The sequence below is a fragment of the Chlorocebus sabaeus genome, chromosome 22 (assembly GCF_047675955.1).
Source record: "Chlorocebus sabaeus isolate Y175 chromosome 22, mChlSab1.0.hap1, whole genome shotgun sequence".
Classification (NCBI taxonomy): domain Eukaryota; kingdom Metazoa; phylum Chordata; class Mammalia; order Primates; family Cercopithecidae; genus Chlorocebus; species Chlorocebus sabaeus.
The window spans coordinates 59,493,134-59,501,394 of NC_132925.1; the positions used below are offsets into that span (position 1 = coordinate 59,493,134).

General features: G+C 47.7%; 1 pseudogene; it reads left to right on the forward strand.

Moving 5' to 3' along the window:
* The first annotated feature begins 834 nt into the window (after positions 1-834).
* LOC119625685 (nucleolar transcription factor 1-like) lies at positions 835-2,902 on the forward strand (annotated as a pseudogene).
* The last annotated feature ends 5,359 nt before the right edge of the window (positions 2,903-8,261 follow it).

The following is an 8,261-nucleotide window of genomic DNA, read 5'->3' on the forward strand; positions in this document are numbered from 1 at the left end:
AACTCAAAAAACTCAAACAACACCCAGACTTCCCAAAGAAGTCTCTAATCTCTTATTTCCACTTCTTTATGGAGAAGCAGGCCAAGTGTGCAAAAGTCCACCCTGAGATAAGTAACCTGGACTTCACCAAGATTCTGTTCAAGAAATAAAAGGAGTTTCCCGAGAAGATGAAAATGAAATACATGCAGGACTTTCCAAGACAGAAACAGAGTCTGAGTAAAACCTGGCCCATTTCAGGAAGGATCATCCCAACTTAATCGAGAATGCCAAGAAGCCAGACATCCCCAAGAAGCTCAACTCCCCGACCCAGCAGCTGTGGTACACCCATCAGAAGAAAGAGTTTAGTGTGTGTTTTTGGGTTATGTTCTAAGACAAGGTCTCATTCTGTCACCCAGCCTGGCCAACATGGTGAAACCCCCATCTCTACTAAAAAAAAAAAAAAAAAAAAAAAAAAATCAGCCAGCCATGGTGGTAGGTGCCTGTAGTCCCAGCTACTCGAGAGGCTATCACGGCTCACTGCAGCCTCAACCTCTCAGGCTCAAGTGGTCCTCCCACCTCAGCCTCCCTAGTAGCTGGGACTACAGGCACACACCACCATGCCCAGCCTATTTTTAAACATTTTGTGTAGAGACAGGATTTCACTATGTTGCTCAGGCTGGTCTTGAATCCTGGGCTCAAGCGATCCACCCACCTTGGCCCCCCAAAGTGCTGAGCTTACAGGCATGAGCCACTGTGCCCGGCCAAGAAGGCGTATCTTAAAGTGTGGCCAGATGCCCCTACAAGGAGGTGAAGGACTTTCTGGGGAAGTAGTGCTCTCAGCTCTCAGACAAAAAAAAAAAAAGACTGAAATGGATTCCTGAGGCTCCAGGAGCAGCGGAAACAGTACAAGGAGATCATGCAGACCTATATCCAGGAGCACCCTGAGCCGAACATCTCTGAGGAGGGCCCCATCAAGTCCACCCTCACCAAGGCTGAACACCAGCTCAAGGACAAATTTGATGGGCGACCCACCAAACCACCGCAGAACAGCTACTCACTGTACTGCGGAACTCATGGCCAACAGGAAGGACATGCTTAGCACGGAGCGCGCGATATGCGGTGGGGCCAGCAGTGGAAGCTGCTCTCCCAGAAGGAGAAGGGAGCCTATGTGCGACCAGAAAACAAAAGATTATGAGGTGGAGCTGCTGCGTTTTCTCAGGAGCCTGCCCCAGGAGGAGCAGCAGCAGGTCCGGTGGGAGGAGAGGGTGCTGAACATCAACAAGAAGCAAGCCGCCCACCCAGGCTCCAAGAAGCCAGCCCAGGAAGAGGGTAAGGAAGCCTCTGAGAAGCCCACGTGGCTTCTCGGTGGATGGAAATTGGCAGTCATCTCCCGGAGTCAGAAGAAATACTACAAAAGCTGGCCAATGAGCAGCAAAAGCGTGTAAGGTGCACCTGGACCCCTGGGTTAAGGGTCTCTGTCCCCCAGTGGGCCATGTTCATCTGCCCCCGGGAAAAGCGGCGGCAGCTGCAGGAGGAGCAGCCTAGGTTCTTGGAGAGCAAGCTGGCCTGCATGCTGGCCCGAAGGTGGAGTGACTCGTCTGAGAAGGGCAAGTACAAGGCCAGAGAGCAAGCCGGGCAGGGAGTGCCAGGAACTCAGCAAGCCGCCTGAGTCACCCAAGACAGCACAGGAGATCTGGCAACAGAGCATCATCAGCAACTACCTGGCCTGCTTCAAGAACGACCGGGTAAAGGCCTCGAAAGCCATGGAGGTGACCTGGAATCACAAGGAGGAGAACCTGATGTGAATTGAGAAGGCAGCCAAAGACCAAAAGCGATGAGAGAGCTGAGTGAGATGTGGGCACTTCTAGCTGCTACAGACTTTTCCAAGATGATGAAATTCCAGGGAGGAAGCAAGAAGCTTCGTGAACCGGTACCAGAAATTCTTCCAGGAACTGCTGTGCAACAGGGAGCTGAAACACCTGCCACAGATGGAGCGCACGGTGGATGGAAATTGGCAGCCCTCTCCCGGAGCCAGAAGGAGCACTACAAAAAGCTGGTCAATGAGCAGCAAAAGTGTACAAGGTGCACCTGGACACCTGGGTTAAGGGTCTCTGTCCCCAGGACCACACAGCCTAGAAAAAGCACATCTCCAATAAATGTAAGAGCGTGACCAAGCTGCGGACTCGAACTCCTCTGAGTCCAGACAAATGATCCTGCAGTCCAAGTCAGAGTCTTAGGAGGATGATAAAGAGGATGAGGGCCTTGAGGACAAGGATAGGGAAAACGTGTGAAACCTGGCCCATTTCAGGAAGGATCATTCCAACTTAATCAAGAATGTCAGGAAGTCAGACATCCCCAAGAAGCTCACCCCTCCCCGCAACCAGCAACTGTGGTACACTCATGAGAAGGTGTTTTGTGTATATGTGTTTTTTTTTGTTTTGAGACAGGGTTTCTGTCTGTCGCCCAGGCTGGAGTGCAGTGGTGCAATCATGGCTCACTGCAGCCTCAACTCCCAGGCTCAAGTGATCCTCCCACCTCAGCCTCCCGAGTAGCCGGGACTACAGGCACATGCCACCACGCCTGGCTATGAGAATGGGGACTCCTCTGAGGATGGCAGGAACTCCTCTGAGTCAAGCAGCAAGGATGGGGATGAGAATGAGGAGTATGATGAGGATGAAGATGAGTCCATGGGCAGCAGCTCCAGCTCCTCCTCTTCAGGAAACTCCTCAGACCCTGAATCCAGCTGAGGCTCAGCCCCACCCTGGGGCAGCCAGGGAGAGCCCAGGAGCTCCCCTCCCCAGCTGGCCACCTTTGTTTCTCCCCCATGTCTATCCCCTCCCCACTGGCCTCCCCGACTTTCTTTCTTCCTTTCTTTCCTTTTTAAACAAAATGGGGTTGGAGGCTGGAGGGGTCCAGGCCAGCACTCTGCAACCTTAGAGACATTAGCCCTGGGGCGTCCTCCAGGGAGTGCAACCATTAGACTGAGCCAGTCCCAGACCAGCTGGGCCCACCCCACCCACTTCTGCACTTGTGGTTCCAGCATGGACAACAGATGGGGGAATGGGGTTGGAGGTGAGTGTGTCCCAAAGAATTCAGTGAGCCCCTCCACACCTGCAGCCCAATGCAAGATGGGGTGGAAGCTTGGGGAGGACTCCTTTCTTCCCCAAGGAGCCTGCCACTGAGACCCCCAAATTAGAACCGGAAGCAGGGAACATGTGGGAAGAGGAAGGAGGTGTCTTTGAGAAAATAGACACTGTCCTGATGTCCCTCTCCCCTACTCCCTGGGGAACCACTCATGGGAGAGGGGGCAGAAGTGTTTTTTGTATAGGTGTATGTATATATTTTGTAAGCTCTGAGTCATCAACGAGACATTTCCTACCAAGTATATATACACACACACACACATATATACACACATACATACATATACATACTATACATATATATACACACACACACCAAGTGAATAAGACAACAACTGTGCTCCTAAGGGCCTCATTGTTTGGTGGGGAGTCAATTAAACAGACTCCTGAAGCACAGTGATGAGCGCTATTATAAACTGCTGTATAGCTTTTCATTTACACATACCTGCACATACATCTCTACTCACATATGCATGTACACATACTGTTTTTTTCTTTTTTTAATTTTATTTATTTATTCATTTATTTTTGAGACATAGTCTCACTCTGTTGCCCAGGCTGGAGTGCAGTGGCGCGATCTCAGCTTTCTGCAACCTCCGCCTCCTGGGTTCAAGCAATTCTCCTGCCCCAGCCTCCTGTGTAGCTGGGATTACAGGCGCACGCCACCACGCCTGGTTGATTTTTATATTTTTGGTAGAGATGGGGATTTCACCATGTTTGTCAGGCTGGTCTTGAACTCCTGACCTCGTGATCTGCCCGCCTTGGCCTCCCAAAGTGCTGGCATTACAGGCGTAAGCCACCGCTCTCAGTCTTATTTTATTTTATTTCTGAGACAGGGTCTCGCTCTGTCACCCAGGTGGGAGTGCAGTGGCACAATCACAGCTCACTGCAACTTCGACTTCCTGGGCTCAAGCAGTCCTCCCACCTCAGCTTCTCCAGTAGTTGGGACCACAGTCACACGCCACCACGTCAAGCTAACTTTTGTATTTTTTGGTAGGAATAGGGTTAGTTTCACCATGTTGCCAACAGGCTAGTCTCAAACTCCTGATCTCAAGCAGTGTATCCACCTTGGCCTCCCAAAATGTTGGGATTACAGGCATGAACCACCATGCCTGGCCTCTTGGCACTATTTTGACTGGGATGGAACTCAGGGGAAAATTATTTGGTGCTAGAATGTTCTAAATACTTGATTTGGGTGATTACATTATATTTGATATTTATGTTTATGGTATTAAATTAGACCTCAGTAAACATTTTTAAAAGATAAGTTGCACATGCTTCTGCTCTCATGAATATTATAAAGTCGTTAAAAGTACAGCATGTTAAAATTAACTACAATAGAAGGCGAAATACTTTCAAAGTGATAGACTTAAGAGAAAGTATGGCTAAGGAGATCTTGGAGGCGAAACCAGCTCCTCATCCAATACCTACGTGAACTTGGGCATTGCTTTGTTTCTGTAAGCCTCATTTCCCTGCTCTATAAAATGTGAGTCATGGTGCTTGCCTGCCAGGATTGTAGTGAGGATTAGATGGAATCCCTTATGGAAGGCACTTAGCGTAGTGCTTGGCACACAGCAGAGTTGAGCAAGTTTCAGCTCATATTATAATTATTCCTAAAAACCCTAACTCCATGGTGAGTATAAATCCTCACAGCCACAATAGTCCACAAGCCTCAAGTGAGGCTTTCTTCTTTTTATTTTTAATTTTATTTATTTATTTATTTATTTTTGAGACAGGGCCTTCTATGCTGCCCATGCTGGTCTCCAACTCCTGGGCTCAAAGGATCCTCCCGCCTCAGTTTCCCAAAATGCTGGGATCACAGGCATAAGCCACGGCACCCTGACCATAACTGAGCCTTTCTTTATTTTTTCCATATGTCAACTTACTCTCTGATTGAGCCCTTGTTTGCTGTGTGGCAGAAAATAATTTTTTTTTTCTTTTTGAGACAGAGTCTCTCTGTTGCCCAGGCTGTAGTGCAGTGGCACGATCTTGGCTTACTGCAACCTCCACCTCCCAGCAACCTCCTTCTCTCTGAGGCAGAAAAAACAATTCTTCTGCCTCAGTCTCCCAAGTAGCTGGGATTATAGGCATCCACCACCATGTCTGGCTAATTTTTGTATTTTTAGTAGAGATGGGTTTTACCATGTTGGTCTTGAACTCCTAATCTCAAGTGATCTACCCACCTTGGTCTTCTAGTGAGCCACTGCACCTGGCAGAAAATAAAATTTTGTTCTAGATTTTCTCAATCATTTCAGGCTTAAGCTCAGTCACTTCATTGTTTCTACTCCCCAGAGGCAGTTTAGGTTGTGCTGTGGAACTGGGGAAGCGGCTGGTGCTTGCTGACAATTGACGTGCTGTCACTCATTCCATAGAATCCTGTCCTGAAAGGATCTCAGCAATGTCAACCCTTTGGGTTGGCACTTACCAAGAGCAATGGGTTGCCCCAGGCTCCAGCCAACTTTTGGATGCATGATCACCACCACTAAAGATGTAGGCATGTTTAAGCTTGGCAGAAGCTAAATGCTCTCTTCATTTAAAATAGATGATAGACATTGTAAAATAATCTTAAGGAAATGCTAGATCCTGCAAAACAGCTATCTTAGTGTTCACCCATGGGAGACACTTCAGTGATCTAAATCCTAAATTGCTGCTTTACCATCTGCTTCTCACCACTAATCTCTCACTGGTTGCCCAGTGATTCCATCCTCCAAAACCAGCTACCAAGAAGGTGATCCATAAACATTTTAATAAATCAAAAGCTGGATTAGCACATCACTAAACACTTTTTTCTAAACACTGATTTTTCTGCATAAGAGAATCAAAAAAGTGAGTGGTGCAAGGTGAATGTGGGAGGTAAGGAGAAAGGATGATAATGATAACAGTAATAAAAGTTAAATTCATAATATACTAGGCACTGTACTAAGAAGTTTTCATTCATTAGCTCATTTAATCCTCACAATGACCAAATAAGGTAGTGCAATAATCATCTCCACTTTATAGATGAAAGTAAAGAGGGTTTTGTTTTGTTTTTGTTTTTGAGACAGAGTCTCACTCCGTCACCCAGGCTGGAGTGCAATGGTGTGATCTCTGTTCACTGCAATCTCTGCCTCCCGGGCTCAAGCGATTCTCCTGTCACAGCCTCCCAAGTATCTGGGATTACAGGCACACGCCAGCATGCCCAGCTAATGTTTTTGTATTTTCAGCAGAGACAGGGTTTCACCGTGTTGGCCAGGCTGGTCTCGAACTCCTGACCTCAGGTGATCCACCCGCCTCAGCCTCCCAAAGTGCTGAGATTATAGGTGTTAGCCACCGTGCCTGGCAAGTATAGAGGATTTTATGTGAGCATGAAACACTCTGCTGCTGTTTAAGCTACCTTTATTTGGGGTCTCTATAGCTCACAGCCAAATCTAAACTATTTGACACAGTAATATGATGTTGATATTGATGATCTTGTTTTTACTAGCTAGACCCATTGTCTTCTGTATCTTGTCTTGATTATGCTAGCTAGATTCATGTCTTCTCCTTTGTCGTCATTATGATGCCATTGTTGCTCAGCCTGCGTCCAACAGGTGTACATCAATCACGGAAAAAGCACACTCAGCTGGGATTTTTTAAAAACTAACTTTTAAAAAAAAGACTGTTTTTTAGAGCATTTTGAGGTGCACAGCAAAATTGAGTGGAAGGTACAGAGAGTTCCCATATATCCCCTGCCCCCTACGCATGGCCTCCACCACCATCAAGCAGAGTGGTACCTTTGCTACAATCAATGAACCAACATTAATACATCATTTTCAACCAAAGTCCATAGTTTATATCAGGGGAAACTCTTTGTGTTATACATTCTATCAGTTTTGACAGATATATGATGCCATGTATCCACCAATATAATGTCATACAGAATCATTTCGCTGCCCTAAAAATCCCCTGTGCTCCACCTATTCATTCCTCCTTCCCTCAAACCCCTGGCAGTCACTGATCATTTTACTGTCTCTATCTTTTTGCCTTTTCTAGAATGCCATATAGTTAGTATCATCAGCTAGGACTCTTTTTTTTTTTTTTTTTTTTTTTTGAGACAGAGTCTCACTCTGTTACCCAGGCTGGAGGTGCAGTGGTGCAAACTTGGCTCACTGCAACCTCCGCCTCCCGGGTTCAAGCGATTCTCCTGCCCCAGCCTCCCGAGTAGCGGGGATTACAGGCATGTGCTATCATGCCCAGCTAATTTTTGTATTTTTAGTAGAGACAGGGTTTTGCCATGTTGCCCAGGCTGGTCACCAACTCCTGACCTCAAGTAATTGGCTTGCCTCAGCCTCCCAAAGTGCTGGGAGTATAGGCGAGAGACACCTCGCCTGACCATCAGTTAGGCTTTTTAAAGAGACTTTAATAAGTAAGTATTTACAGGAAGTGTGGGCAGGACTAAAGGAAGCAGCCAGGGATGCCCAGGCACCCAGGGACTAGTAAGTGGAGAAGCCATCACTACCCCCAGGCCCCCAGGCCAGAAGATGTAGCCAGAATCTGGTTAAGAGTCAGTTCTATGCAGAGGATCCATCCCATAGAGGCTGAAGCCACAGAGGGTTGCAGCCACTGCCCAATCCAGGCCAAGTCATGGAAGACACAAGAAGAAGAAATATCCAGACCCATCTCTTTCCAAGCTTCAACCTCCTGCTGTTGCCTACCATTGGCCAACCAGAAACCAGTCCCTAGAGATCAGCCTCCCAGGGTGCACAGCATGGTTTACACAGGGTTTGCAGAGAAGAGAGCTGGGGTTGGCCGGGCGCGGTGGCTTATGCCTGTAATCCCAACACTTTGGGAGGCCGAGGCAGGCGAATCACCTGAGGTCAGGAGTTTGAGAGCAGCCTGGCCAACCCTGTCTCTACTAAAAATACAAAAATTAGCTGGGCGTGGTGGCAGGTGCCTGTAATCCCAGCTACTTGGGAGGCTGAGACAGAAGAATTGCTTGAACCTGGGAGGTGAAGGTTGCAGTGAGCCGAGATCATGCCACTGCACTCCAGCCTGGGCAACAAGGAGCGACACTCTGTCTAAAAAAAAAGAACTGGGGTTGTGGAGGGGGTGGAGAATTGCCCACATGACAAGCAACAAGCATTCCTTGTTCACATCAGTTGATTCACATACAATTTGTTC